General features: G+C 49.1%; 1 protein-coding gene across 1 annotated transcript in view; it reads left to right on the forward strand.

The window, feature by feature from the left end:
• The first annotated feature begins 1,508 nt into the window (after nt 1-1,508).
• Nucleotides 1,509-15,334, forward strand: part of LOC144121563 (kelch-like protein 17) — a 74,267-nt gene continuing 60,441 nt past the window's right edge. Inside the window, exon 1 of the mRNA XM_077654838.1 lies at nt 1,509-1,611. The gene's annotated coding sequence lies outside the window, so the exon portion shown is untranslated. The remainder of the gene's footprint in view (nt 1,612-15,334) is intronic.

Raw genomic sequence — 15,334 nt, forward strand, 5'->3', positions numbered from 1 at the left:
GCCGGTGGCGCGGCACCGTGGCTGATAAGGTGGTTCGTCATGTGGTTGGTCACGTGACCAGCCACGTGGTGCGGTACAGCTGCTGCTGCTGCGGCGCGCCGCGCCGGCGAAACCGAGCTGCAACAGCTGACTGCATGCGCCGTGTCCAGTAGGACGAATATGAAGGAACTCGCAGCGAAACGGAGCGGGGAAAGACTGACTTTACAATTGAACTGAGCAAGTTCCACCCGGCCAGCTGTAGCTATCGCGTCACTCCAGGTTTAACCAGAGCTAAAGCACCGCCAAATTTTTGCCAGTGCTTCGACTCGGTGTCACGCATCTCCCCGGAGAACACTCGGACCGAAGGAATGGACTAGGCGACAGGTGTACGCACACAGACGCACATTTAATATATCCTACGTGACACAAACGCTAGCCCACAAAACTAACAAAGCTAAAACAAAACACAAAGACTATAAACACACACGACCCGGGAACACAGCTACCAGCGTCTACTATTAGCGTTCTACTGTTAGTGGTCGGCGTTCGTGCTCGCGGTTGGTTCGGTGCGGCTGCGGCGTTGTACGGGTCCAGTAGCCGGCGTCGAGGTGGCGCTCGACGTGCTTGGGCTCGTGTCGCTGGCGGCGTCGTTGGCTGCGTCGTATAAGCTCCCGGTCCAAGCGTCCATGGAGGTGATGCCAGTGTTGTTGGCGTTGGGGGCACCACCCGGATGGGTGGCAACAGCGCTGGAGGCACCCCTGGCCGTAGCAGGTAGTAGCGTCCTCCGTTAACTCAGGAACGGGCTCAGGAGCGGCAGGAAGTCACGATGCGAAGCCGAAGAACGAGAGCTCACCTGAGCAGTAGCCGGCGTCGCTCTCTTCCAGTCGCAGCGTCCCTGACCCGCTGGAGCCTCCGCTTCTCTGTTCTCTCCCCCCCCCCCCGTGCCTCGCTCTCCCTCTCCCTTTTATAGCCTAGGTGTTAGTCCACGTAAGCCTTGTCGTCGTCTTCTTCTCTTCTCAACCAATCATCTCTCTCCAGCTCACCGAGTGCTTCTCCACCAATCATCTCTCTCCACCTCACCGAATGCTTCTTCGTCTTCTTTATTCTTCGGTTAATCCACGTCGTCTTCTTCGCACCTCTTTCCTTCATAATTTTATGTTAGACTCCCTATTATATGTGCCACTCTGGCTCTCCTTCTGCCGTTCGTGTCGCATGTAATTGCAGGTCTTGAGATCTGGTTCTCGCGGCCTCAATAACAGTAGTCTCTAGGTGCTCTCAGATTATTTCGTTTTCTTTGCTCTCAGCTTAAGTACGAGAAGAATATGCTGGCGTACCTAATATATTTCCTATGCACTCTCTAGCGTCGAATCTTCGCAAATGTTTTACCGCTGAGCCGCCGAAGGAAGGCAGAGCAAGCTAAAGAAGGAAGCGCGTTAGCCTTCTAGACGAGGTAGAAGAGGCGCCGCCGCTCGTGCGGTGCGAGCAGCCTCGAGCCACCACCACCAACAACATCAACAACAACAACCAGCAGCAGAGCTCCAGGTCCCGGCGGGGGCCGTGCCACGTCGACCAGAGGAGGTCCCCTCTCTTTGACGACCAGTGGACATCGGCGCGCCGCCAGCAGCTGCGAAGGTGAGTGCCGTTGCCTGCCTTTACATGGCGAAGGCAAAGCGCCCTGCCCCGCTGGAAGCTTGCTGCGATATCCACCTCGGGCGCACAGCTACTGTCCCGCATATGCCCTTCGCTCTTCTTATCCTCCTACATCTTACTGGTTCATGCGGGTAACCTATCCTCAAAACCAAATTTAAATCTCATCCAGACGGCTTCGGACCCGCCGCGGTGGCTCAGTGGTTTGGACGCTCGGCTACTAATCTGGAGTTCCCGGGTTCGAACCCGACCGCGGCGGCTGCGTTTTTATGGAGGAAAAACGCTAAGGCGCCCGTGTGCTGTGCGATGTCAGTGCACGTTAAAGATCCCCAGGTGGTCGAAATTATTCCGGAGCCCTCCACTACGGCACCTCTTTCTTCCTTTCTCCTTTCACTCCCTCTATCCCTTCCCTTACGGAGCGGTTCAGGTGTCCAACGATATACGAGACAGATACTGCGCCATTTCCTTTCCCCAAAAAACAATTATTATTGTTATTTCCTGCGTCGTTCGCAAGGGAAATGTTAAAAAGTTGTTACTCTCTTGCACTCCCAAACGCCTTTGAAGCCATACTGCGTGCAACCAATGCATATTATGTGCGCTCGTATTGTCACAGGTATGCTACTTTCCCTGGCAAGCATTTTCTCAGCGGTGGTTGTAGCACATAGCCGCATGTCGGAAGACTGCGACAGCATAGGTAGCAAAATGCTTGAGAAGTGCAGAAACGCGAGTTGGTGCATGGTGCATTGTGATACCTTCTTCGGCCTGTGATGTCATTCTAAATGGGGTGGAAGAAACAGTGCAAACTACATCCACTGTTTCTAAATCTACGTTTAACTTGAATTTGGGTGGCTCCTTCATTTGCATGATAGGTGCTCCCAGTGTAGTTAATGTCCTCTTGAGCCTTTTGTCGCGCGATGACACGACAGAAGTGTCAGAACCGCCATGAGCGTCGTTGTGGCAGTACCAGACGGTGCTCTGGTTTGTCGTACAAGAGTTTGATCGACGATTTGACGTGAATATTGTGGGCGATATATTATGCACGGAATGCTTCTTTGGAAATGTGCGGTCGGATACTGCCCGCAACTTACGCAGCGTGCCGAACAACCCAAACGCAATCCCGTGGTGGCGTGGCGTTCCAGGTGGCAATAGCCTTGTACGCACATCCACTCGGCACATCCACTCGGCACTCATTTGTGCAAAGCGCATACTACGTCCAGAGTGGGTGGAGGCTGCGCATAAGCACTTGTGTCGCAGGTACGCTGCGGTGGTGTTGATGTCCCTGCAGGTCACCTGCACCACCACGCCAGCCCACGTGCCGCAAGCGGCGTTCTTGGTGGGTCGGAGAAGGCAATCTTTCAATGCGATAGCATTGGGAGGGCGTAGGCGCGTCTCAGTGAAGCCTCCTCCCCTGCCAAGTTATGTTTGGGAGAATTTTCCTCTCTTCACCTACTTCTGTCCCCGCCGCGGTGGCTCAGTGGTTAGGGCACTCGACTACTGATCCGGAGTTCCCGGGTTCGAACCCGACCGCGGCTGCTGCGTTTTTATGGAGGAAAAACGCTAAGGCGCCCGGTGTGCTGTGCGATGTCAGTGCACGTTAAAGATCCCCAGGTGGTCGAAATTATTCCGGAGCCCTCCACTACGGCACCTGTCTCTTCCTTTCTTCTTTCACTCCCTCCTTTACCCTTACCTTACGGCGCGGTTCAGGTGGTCAACGATATATGAGACAGATACTGCGCCATTTCCTTCCCCCCCCCCCAAAAAAAACAATTATTATTATTAAACCTACCACCTGTCAACGGTACCCCTCCCCACCTGTAGATGAAAGGAGGGACACTCCGAGGGAAGATTAACTGAGCAAAAAGTTTCGGAGCGATCAATTGGAGTGATAAGGAGAAAATGGGATAGCTTGCTTCTTTCACTCACAAATTTATTGCAGTTGCGATTCTATTCCAATTTTTAGCTGGCTGTTTTGTAGCGATAAGTGCATTACACTAGCACTTCGAGCCTTCAGCGTGGCACCCCTTGAGCTGCGTGGCACCCCTTGTGCTCCATGGGACACCTTGAGCTCCGTGGCCGCGGCGTGGCTGGTCTCGTGGTTGGCCACGTGGTGCGGAGCAGCTGCCGGCGGCGCGGCGCGCCGGCGAAACCGAGCGGGGGTGGGGGAGTTCAGAGGGAAAAAGGGGGGGGGGGGGGGTTGAATCCACGTCCAGGGAGGAAGATGAACAAGGAACGCCCAGCGAAACGGAGCCGCGAAAGACACTTTGCAATTCGAGCTGAGCGAGTTCCGCTCGGCCAGCTGTAGCTATCGCGTCACTCTTGTTTCAACCAGAGCTAAACCACGGCCATTTTAACGCGACAGCGTTAAGCGCCCTGTCTCGCAGAAAAACCGGTGTCGTCGGCGTCGGCCGCGAGCGAAAAATCCCGGAAGCAAATTCATAAATAAAAATGGCGCTTATGCAGCGCCATCATGCACAGAAGACCTCCTCGCAATGTACGGCACTGCCCCGACAGAGGGCGCGCCACTCGCCCGCTTCTCCCTTCGTCTCGTTTGAGCGCATTGGGGCCCTGCTGGGACCGGTGCGAGGATGCCCCAATACCCTTGCGTTAATAAGTTTTAAAGCGAAAGCTTTACTGGCCGCGAACTTGCGATTTCGCAGTGGCGGTGCTCCGAGGGAGGGTACATGACGTCCACAACGCGCGCCTCGCCGCGGATATTTCTCTCTCTCTCTCTCTCGCTCCCTAATCACTACTGCGCATGTGCCACTAGTAGCACCGAGCCACAGGTGTTCCGCCGTGCGCAGCGCCTCGCCTGTCCTCAAAATCCATGTTTAAATTTTCAGCTTTCAGTTTCTTCTTTCCCTCCCTACTTTATCCGTTCCTTTACGGTGCGGTTCGGGTGTCCGCCGAAATATGTGAGACGGATACTGTGTTATTTCTTTTCCTCGAAAACTAAGCAAAACAAGTGAGCCGACGGCGTTCATAAGAGTTCTTTGGCGTTGACAACTTTGCAAAGGCCGTTCATTTTCACGAAATGAAAAGCGCACAACCGGCTCCGTGGGTCAGTGGAAACCTCAATCTCGCTTTCATGTACGTGGCGTTGGTGTCCAATTGCAAAAGCCTGCTTTGGTTGCGTTCTGCACACTGGATAGGCGCAGCGCGCCCTCCCTGTGCCCTGGGAGGTGGCATGCAGTTAATGGTTGATCGCGAGAGATTGATCACCAAATGAACGCTGCGGCCTAGCTGTTGCTGCGGCGCCGCATGTCAGCCACAACCCTGTCAGCGCTAACGCATTCAGGTCACATCTCTCTCTCACCACCCCACATGTATGAAAGCACGAATGAGGCGTCCGCATATCCAGGGAGCCAGTTGCCTCAAAGCCATCGCCGTCTAGAACATTGTCAACGCCAACGCTAATGAGCCCAGTGAACGCCGACATCTTTCTCTTTGTATATCCTGGATTAACTGAGCTAATCCACATTAATTTTTAGACACGCGATTTCGCCGTGGCGGTACTCCATCGAGGCACGTGACGTCACAACGCGCGCCTCGCCGCGGAAGGTTACTGTGCTTCGCGCACTCGCCGCGCCATCTGGCATGACGTCACACCACGCCGCTCGCCGCCGCCGCCGTTTGGTAGGGCGTGACAACGCGTTCCTCGTCGCTGCGTTCGCATCCGCTCGCTAGTCACAGGATTGAAAAGGAGAGCTGGCGTGCGCTGCAACCACATTTGAGGCGACAGTATGGACGGCGACAATTCTGATAAGCTGGAGGAGGCCTGGAATCGACAGCGGAACGAGAAGGGGAAACGAATCGCCAGGAAACAGACGAACAGCGCGCCGAACGACTGGCTAACGCCTCCGCGCATATGCAGCCGCGAGACAGGCACGTTTAACGTCCGGTGTCTCGACCGCTAGCAGCAGCGACAGCAGCCGGAGGAGAGACCTGAGTCCCTGCTCCACTGAAGACGGCTCGTGATGAACGATGGAATGCGACCAAGAGAATTCAGCGGCGGGGCTCAAGAAACCGAGGAAAAACGTGCCGTTAGCCTAGAGAATAGGCGTAAGAGTGACGCGACCCCTTCAATCCTTGGGTAGCCTCGGTGCTGAAATCAAACATGGACCCACAGGTCATACTGGACGTTTATGCCTGTGCTTCATACGTTGTGGGATATGTGAACAAGGCCAACCGGGGAGTTTCACACTTGCTTTCGCTACATATATCCTGGCATAGCCGAGCTAAGCCACTGCCATTTTTTCTCGCTCTCTCCAACTCCCAGCGTGCGTCACTCGCACCCTCGTGTTTAGGCGACGCGGCTCCTCTTTCCGCTCACAGCGCGATTCCTAGGTGCAGCGTCCGATGCGGGACGGGGCGCCTCTGACGTGATCGCTGCGCCGTTGCGTGTCTGGTGGGAAAGCGTCCCCTGCGATGTGTGCCGTGCTGCTGGCAAGGACTGATGCGTCTGCCTGGTGCTCCCGAGCGAGATAGAGGACGATCCCATCGGGGCGTCAGACCGCCCCGGGCAGCTAGGTGAGTGCGCTTCGCGGGAATCCACTCTTTCATAGTGTTTGCAGGGACAGCTGATCGCTCTGATGCCGTACCCGTGTAGGGCCGCCATCGCCGATTTTCTTATTCACCGAACACGTAGTTTCGCCGCTACATCGAAACCGTAAGAAAAATTTCGACCCGATTCGTTGCCTGGAGAATATTTTTGCTCTTTCCAACCGCTGCCTCTACCTTATCTGTTTGTAAACACGCAAATATGCATTATAATTCTATGTAACTTCCTACTTGTATTCGCCCTATATTTTCCATCGCTAACTTTTTCAACGCCTGATAGGTATAGGCATGTATTGCGAAGTCAGGGTAACCGCTGGTCCTTAACGGAGTGTATTCCAAGAGAAGGTAAGCGTAGCAGGGGGCGGCAGAAGGTTAGGTGGGCAGATGAGGTTAAGAAGTTTGCAGGCATAGGGTGGGCGCAGCTGGCAAAGGAAAGGGCTTATTGAGAGAAATGGGAGAGGCCTTTGACCTACAGTGGGTGTAATCAGGCTGATGATGATGATGGTGGTGGTGGCGGTGGTGGTGCTGGTGGTGATGATGATGATGATGATGATATGGCGTGTTCCTGTCTTGTTATTCAACTGCCTTGCACCGGGACCTTGTTTTGTTGCAGTCTACGGGGTGTCAGCCGCTTCCTCTCTCTCTCTCCCTCTTTACTCCCTCTCCACCTGTGCTCGAATCATTAGAGACTCCGCTTCGATGGAGCCAGACTTTAACCAGTGCCACTACTACAACATTCCTTATGTCCTATGTGTAGCTTCAGGATGTTAAACCCCGTACACCATAACTATTACCTTAGATTGTCCTTGTTTTGTTTATTTTCTGTAGGCGTATAACTTTCGTTCGTTCCATGTGATCCTAATGCAAGTCTATACCAGTTTTTCCGGGAAGGCTGCCAACAGTTTCTTAAATGAGTTTTTGGAGTCACAAAGATGGCTTATGCAGCAGAATAATGAGAGGCCACTGGCGGACACCAGAAAAGAGGTGAATCATCTCAACTAGTGAACAAGTTAGCTAGATTCTTATAATAAACTTTTTAACAGTTTGCAGTTATGCGCCTGGTCGGAAATGGAGATTTGTAACTTACACATGTAATGTACATTTCAGTTTTTAGAATTTCGAAATCCCAACCGCCCTCGGCGCTGTGGCTCGACAGATTTTGGCCATCTCGCTCGTCAATGTGAACCACACTACTGTTGAGCACGCCCAGCAGTGCCCACAAGCACGTGTCACGGGACTTTCTCTCCCGTTTGAGCTGGAGCAGGGAGGAGGGGGCGGGCACCACAGCGCGGTGCTCGCCCGCGCACTAAGGTCACGTTGGACATGAGCCATGGGTGGCGTGTGCTGGTGGGTGTTGATGGCACGCTTGTGGTTATCGAAATACAAGCGAAGGTGACTAAAATCTGTTAAGCCACAGCGCCGAGGGTGCCTTTGTTTTCGAAATTCTAAAAGCTGATATGGACATCACATGCGGCAAGCTACAAACCTCTATTTGCAACCATGCGGATAACTGCGATTGTTAAAACGTTAACTATAAGAATTTAGCTATCTTGTTTACCAGTTAACAAGATTCACCTGTATTCTGATGTCCGCCATCACTGGCATTACTCTGCTGCATAAGCCATATCTTTACAGCGCAAAACTTTATTTTAAAAAGCCAGAAGCGAGCTTCGCTGATACAGCCGATATATACGTGTCCCTTTCTAGCAAAGGAATGGCAAGAAAGCGTAGAACTGCGTGTTTCCTTTCTTCCTGTGCACATGTGCATGCAGATTTACACTGCTGTCTTCAGAAATGAAAAGTAGCTAGCCGCAATTGCCCATGACGTTGAGGCACTAGTTCATTGCGCTTACTCACAAAACTAACCAAGAAGTGCAACTGAACAACAACTAAACACAACACCAAATAGCGATACGTTAGCAAAAAATCACAGAACAATATGGACCAAAGTTAACAAGTTCTAAATTTTCAACACAAGAAGACAGGTCGGAGCAGCAGTTCGTTTCTATTGGCCAAAGGTACGTTGGTATTCTAAGCTTCTTATGCAGAGCGACTGGTTCTTAGCGAAATGTCTTTCGATCACTGGGTGCGATTACGTTATCTAAATGGGAATCTGTGTGGTCATTACGTGCCAAAGAAAAAACTTTATTGCTGAGGCGCTGTTATAAATGATCGCGAACAGCTGACTGTGATTTGAATAAGAAAGTGTTATTTGGGGGCAATTTAGAACTTCGTGCTTCGAATATATTTACAGTGCGTTGGCTGGAGACTTCATTTGTGTAAAGACGGTGGTCCAAATTTTTTTATTACAGCAACCCTAGCATACTTTAAGCGAAGTATGCTTGAGACAGGCACGTAGCCAGGGAATATTTTTCGGGAAAGCCTCAAGGTAATTCTCTTCTAGCTGGGAGGATGATGGGGGGGGGGGGGGGGGGGGGGTAGGATATGCTGGCAAGTAACTGAGCACTGCCAAGAGAACAGGGGAGGGGGGGGACTCTTTCGGGCACCTCCCTTGGATACTGGATACGTGCCTGGCTTGAGATGGATGACAGATAAATTGCACGTATTCAATCACGGCCAGACAAACGCCAGGTGCTCCAACCTTTTTACTTCCTCAAGATGAGTAACCTAGATAATGTTGCCAGTAAGCAAGTGAACATGACGCTTCAGAGCGTTGCCAAAGTCATGTGCACTTCCAAGTCTAAATACTGTAACGTTGTAGCAGGGACTGAGGATGGAGTCGCCGGTATCGCCGTAGTCCTTCGAGTAATCTTCCACGGTGGCAAAGGCGAGAAAACTTTATTCATGCAAAGTGAGAAAAAATGGCGTAGACCATGCTTCACGCCCACCTGTGACACAGTGTCTTGCCGCACAGCGTTAGCGTTACGACGGGTTAATACGCGCTATATTCAGCATTCAGCAGCAGAGTTAGCATGTCATATACATATTAATGGCATATAACTAGAATATTAACCTTGTAGGGTTGGGAATATCCTGCATACGCAGAAGAGAGAACAAATATATGTCCTGTTAGCGAACGTTAAATGCAGGTGTCCTTTCAAGGTATGTACCATCGGCAGCAAAAGTTCCAGGATATGCTTTTGCCGGAATGAGGTTGTACAGTGGCGAATAGAAGTCCGTGGACCTCCACTAGTGTGGTCTCCAGCCGGGGGTAATAACAGAACTATCGGCTTAGTTTACGAAGCACGCGGTACACCGACTTTTGTCCTAGACTGTACATGTGTGTTAACTATGTGCGATTGGATGCCATAGAGAAGTCTAAAGAAAATAGTGGAGGTTCTTCATTAATCAAGCCATGAGTCATGAAGTTAAGTGCATGTTATGTTCGAGTTGATGGAGATAGCCGCACCTAGCACAGGGCAGGGTGTAATTGCAGAGATATGGGACAGGGCCTTTGTCCTGCAGTGGGCGTAGCCAGGCTAATGATGGTGATGATGCACAGAGTACCTTTAAATAAATTCTTGTCAGTAATAGCCATGTCACTGAGCAGAGCTAAAGAGCAGATACGTGATTTTAAAGTGGGTCGAAATTATTCCGGATATGATTAGGGCGCTCGGCTACTGATCCGGAGTACCGGGCTTGAAACCGACCGCGGCGGCCGCGTTTCGATGGAGCGAATCGCAAAGGCGCCCGTGTGCTGTGCGATGTCAGTGCGCGTTAAAGATCCCCAGGTGGTCGAAATTATTCCGGAGGCCTCCACTACGGCACCTCTTTCTTCCTTTCTTCTTTCACTCTTCCTTTATCCCTTCCCTTACGGACGCGCGGTTCACGTGTCCGCCGATATCTGAGACAGATACTGCGCCCATTTCCTTTCCCCAAAAAAACTAATTAATAATAATAATAATTATTATTATTATTATTATTATTATTATTATTATTATTATTATTATTATTATTATTATTATTATTATTATTATTATTATTAATATTATATTATTATTATTATTATTATTCGCTACTTCACATTTTTCTTCAAATCATCGGCCACTCTACCCATGCCTAGAGGTTGCGGATTCGGCGTGACTGGGGGTGCAGTATAGTATTCTGTAGCTCCTCCTTATCTTTGTCGTGACCATCTGATGTTGACAGCGCAATTCAGGATATGAAGTGCGAATGCACTCAATGTAATTTTCAACTTCGTTCTCATGCTCGACAGAAGTGCCAAGTGCTCGACGGAGGCGATGTTAGCAGACGGAAGGACTGAAGTGAAATACAGTAAACCCTTGTTGAATCGAAGTGATAGAAGCAAAGAATTCCGAGCTAACGCAGTTTCAGTTAGGCGAAGTACCGAAATATTCTCGTGTACTGATCGCGCACTGTGAGAACATAATCCTCCCATAAGTTGCTTTATTTTGCAACACAGACTGCCGCGCGCTAACCAAGCACTTAATTGCAACGAAAGGAGTCCCGCGTATCAGGCACGATAGCTCAACAAGCACGGCCGACTAATCATGAGCGCGGGGTCGCGTCGGTAAGTCAACGGCGGCCCTTGATCCGGAGGCGCTCCTGATGGTCACCACCCTTGGAATACTGAAGGCTCCGCCATGTAGCGGCCAATACAATCGAATCTTCAAGGTTTATCCTTTCTCCCTTTCTCTCTCGATGGCTACAGCGCCGTCATTTCCGCCACGACTCTAAAGAAGCCCTTACACGTGCTGGGAGTCGAAGATGCAGCCCTTTCCCACATGTGCCCCGGCAGGGGTGGAGGGGTGTGGCTACTTAAACCACTGGCTGTTGGCCTCATCTTGTTTTCACAGGGTGGATACGGCGGCACCCGAGTTTTACTATATAGCGAAAACGTTTCGAGAATTGATAACACACCGGCACCTATTGTAGTTTAGGGCATGACGTAAGAAACTTTCGATCTAACTGGTATATCGTGATCAGTGAGTTCGAGTCAGTGGGGTTCACTGTACAGTTTATACTTGTTCTTTCAACCCTACCCTAGGTATCACCACGCATTGCAATAGTGATACATGTATAAAAATGTAATTTAAGTTGCAGTAGTATTATACGATTCATTGGAACAGTACACCTAGTCGAAACAGACGACAAAAACGTGTCAAAATAGAGCCAAATATCTTGTAACAGATAATTTTTATTGTTTTGCAGTATTTTTCTGTAGAACTGTAGTTTTTTTCTGTAGTACATTTGTGTAGCTTGTAGTTCTGCAGTACTTCTCCGTAGTAACTACAGAAAAATCTGTTACTGCAAACATTTCTGTTGAGCCGCTGCGGTGGCTCAGTGGTTATGGCGCTCGGCTGCTGACCCGAAAGACGCGACCCGCCGCGGCCGGGATCGAACCCGCGTCTTTCTATGGAGGCGAAATTCTAGAGACCCGTGTACTGTGCGATGTCAGCGCACGTTAAATAACCCCAGGCGGTCGAAATTCCGGGAGACCCTCACTACGGCGTCCATCGATCATAGCCTGAGTCGCTTTAGGACGTTAACTTAGCCCCATAAACCAAACCAATCTAAACCAAACATTTCTGTTGGTACTACATGTACAAGTTAATTACATTATGAAAGCATTACAGAAAATTTGTTGTGACAACAGGAAATGTTCTGTTGTGCTTTTCGACTGCGCATTGTTGATAAAAATTAACAAATAACGTTTATATGCTGTACAGAATACATTAGTTTAACATTCAAAGTGAACGTTATTTTGATGACGACTTTTAAATGTTCTTATAAAAGCTGAAATTAACAAAATGTCATCATCACCACCATCATCAGCCTGACTACACCCAATGCAGGGCAAAGGCCTCTCCCATTCCTCTCCAATTAACTGTCCTTTCACAGCTACGCCCACCCTATGCCTGCAAACTTCTTAATTTCGACCACCCACCTAACCTTCTGCAGCCCCCTGCTACGCTTGCCTTCTCTTGTGAATCCACTCCGTTACCCTTAAGGACCAGCGGATATCTTGCCTTCGCAGTACATGCCCTGCCAAGCCCATTTCTTCCTCTTGATTTCGACTAGGATGTCATTAATCCGTGTTTGTTCCCTCACCCACTCTGCCCACTTCCGGCCTCTTAACGTTACACCTATCATTTTTCTTTCCGTGGCTTGGCGCGTTGTCCTTAACTTAAGCTGAAACATTTTCGTTAGCCTCCAGGTTTCTACCCCGTAGGTGAATACAGGTAAAATACAACTGTTGTACACATTTCTCTTGAGGGAAATTGGTAAACTGCCATTCATGATCTGAGAGAACCTGCCAAATGCGCGCCACCCCATGCTCTGTCCTTCTAGTTATTTCCTTCTCGTGATCCGGATCAGCTCTCACTACCTGCCCTAAGAAGATTCTTTACCACTTCCAGCCCCTCACTGCCGATTGTGAACTGCCGTTCCCTTGCTAGACTGTTGAACATTACTTTGGTTTTCTGCATGTTAATATTTAGACCCACCGTTCTGCTCTGCCTGTCTATAGCTCATTAATCATGATTTGTACTTCACCTCCTGAGTTACTCAGGAAGGCAATGTCATCAGCAGCAGATATCGCAGATCTGATATTTAGGTATTCTCCATTAACTCTTAATTATTATCCCCAACTGTTCCCAATTTAAGCCTCGGAATACCTCCTGTAAACAGGCGGGGAATAGCATTGGCAAGATTGTGTCTCCTTGCCTAACGCCCTTCCTTATTGGAATTTTATTGGTGACTTTATGGAGGACCACGGTAGCTGTGCAGAGTTGCTATATATATCATCCAGTATTTTGACATAAGTCCCTTCTACACTCTGATTCCCGCAATGGCTTTATGACTGCTGAGGTTTCCGTTGAGTCGAAATGCTTTCTCATAATCAATGAAGGCTATATATAGGGGTTGTTTATATTCTGCGCATTTCTCTATCACCTTATTGATAGTGTGATTATGATGTATTGTGGAATATCCTTTACGAAAGCCTGCCTGATCATTTGGTTGATTAAAGTCTAAAGGTTGCCCTGACTCTACTAGCGACATATACCTTAGTAAATACCTTGTAGGCAATGGACAGTAAGCTGATCGGTCTGTAATTTTTCAAGTCATTGGCGTCTCCTTTCTTATGAATTAAGATAATGATTTGCGTTCTTCCAAGCTTCTGGCACGGTCGAGGTCATAAGGCATTGCGTATACAGCTACGGTGGCTAGTTTTTCTAGCACATCTCTCCTCGTGCTTCAACAGATCTGCTGTTACCTGATCCTCACCAGCTGCTTTTCCCCTTTGCAAATTGCAACTGTCGTCTGCTTACTTGATCAAAGCATTTTCCCCTGCTAGTCAAAAACACATTTTGAGCGCTAATTTGGACTGTATTATAAAGCTCGAACAACCCCCTGGCTGCCGATTCAAACAGCAGCTACACTGCCTCTTTTTTTACCACATATGTGACCAACATACGCTGCAGGTGGACTATAGTCGGATACGATTAAATCAGTGCAGTAAAGCTCCACATTCAGAACCATCGAACAGAATTCCTCCGTGAGAAAATGGAGACCACTGGTACAGCTTTTCTGTTTACCTAAACAAGCAGCGAATCATGAGTATAAATTGTAGCTCAAGGGTTTTGATCTTTCTGGCTTCATTGATACAGCCACATTAAAAAGTTGATTTTGATCACTGTTGTAATTGGTAAGTGCAGTTATATTACGCCACGGACCGTGGCCAGTTTTGCCAAATGCTGATATTTTTCGTATTCAGTTGTGTCCTTATAAGATCAGCGCACAATAAATGAACATACTGTAATTATGCGAATAAGGGCCGCGCTCGTGTAAGCACGTGCACGAAATATAGCGTCAGACTTGTTGGGCTCGTTAAAGTAGTTTCTTTCCGCTTTCGGGTGAGTGCCGAAAGAACAAGAATGTGAACGCTCAAAAAATTACAGATCAAAGTGTCTGTCGCACTTTACTATCCTAACTTTCTGTCGAACTTTACTATGCTAACTTCGCAAGTTTCGGAGTTTTTTGCGGCACTTGCGAACTAGTGATTCCATGCTCATATCGATAAAACTTTAATCCGTGCTTGTAATGCACCCAAACTTAAGCGCAGGATCTTATTAGTAACCGACCGACAATCATATACTGCTGCTTATCTAGCCAGACTCTAAAATTCGCACCAAAAGTGCCACAACTTCAAGAAGCCGCTTTGCTTCAACAGAGACGCACGCTATGGGCACTGGCGCTATCACCGCCTTGTCCACCATGTCGTGCTGCCGGCCGCAATTGAAAACACCATGGTTCGTCTTCAGCAATGATGCTGTCAACGAATGCAGCATTCTTCTCTCCCTCAGAGAGCAAATCAGCGCTCACTAGCCGATGACCGCGTGTCCTTCTGGTCCTGTGTGAGAGTGTGCGGCACAAGTCTGGCATTCAGTTTTCGTTTCCCCAAGTTTTCACGCAAAATTTGGTGGCATGTTGTCTTACTAATGTCGAGATCATCTCATAGCATGCGACTGTAATGGTGCGGTCTTGCTGTACGATTTACCTGATCCGAGCCACGTTGTTTTCATTCCGTGAGGTTGAAGGCCGCCCCTGCCTAGTGTCGTCTTCCACCGACGTTCTCCCCAAAACTAAACTCTTGTGCCACTCGAGAACTCGCGCCCAGCGATAATGTCTCGCCGTAAGCGTCACGAAGGAGCTCATACGCCTGTGCGGCTGTTTTGCCAAGCTTCACAAAGAATTTTATGTTTACACGATGTTCGAGGTGGACGTCCATCTCTCCACATTCTCACTCACAGTAGAATGCGCAGACTAGTGACAACGTATTTTTCTACATCTAGTGCCATCCAGCGGCTGCCACAGCAATTAACACATAAATAGCTTAGGTTAGTCCGAAAAGAAACGCTACACATACGCACCAACATTTGTTTTGGGGAATCTATTCTTGAGAAAATAAATCGGTCTCGAAACTTTACAGACAAAGGTCATATAAGTAGAAGCAAAGAGCATGTTCTGTGGATATGTATTGAGCTGACATTCCTTGTGTGCGATACATTTAGGATGGTTTGTTGGCTTCACTTCCCTAACAGTGTGCAATTCTCAATTTCAATTTCTCTGTAAAATGTTGGCACAAGGCAGAATGTTCCGCAATGGTCCCGGGAGAAAATCTAATTGGTTCCAGTTTAGAACCAATTGATTTATGATGCCACTGAAA

The sequence above is a fragment of the Amblyomma americanum genome, chromosome 2 (genome assembly GCF_052857255.1).
Source record: "Amblyomma americanum isolate KBUSLIRL-KWMA chromosome 2, ASM5285725v1, whole genome shotgun sequence".
In the NCBI taxonomy this organism is placed as follows: Eukaryota; Metazoa; Arthropoda; class Arachnida; order Ixodida; family Ixodidae; genus Amblyomma; species Amblyomma americanum.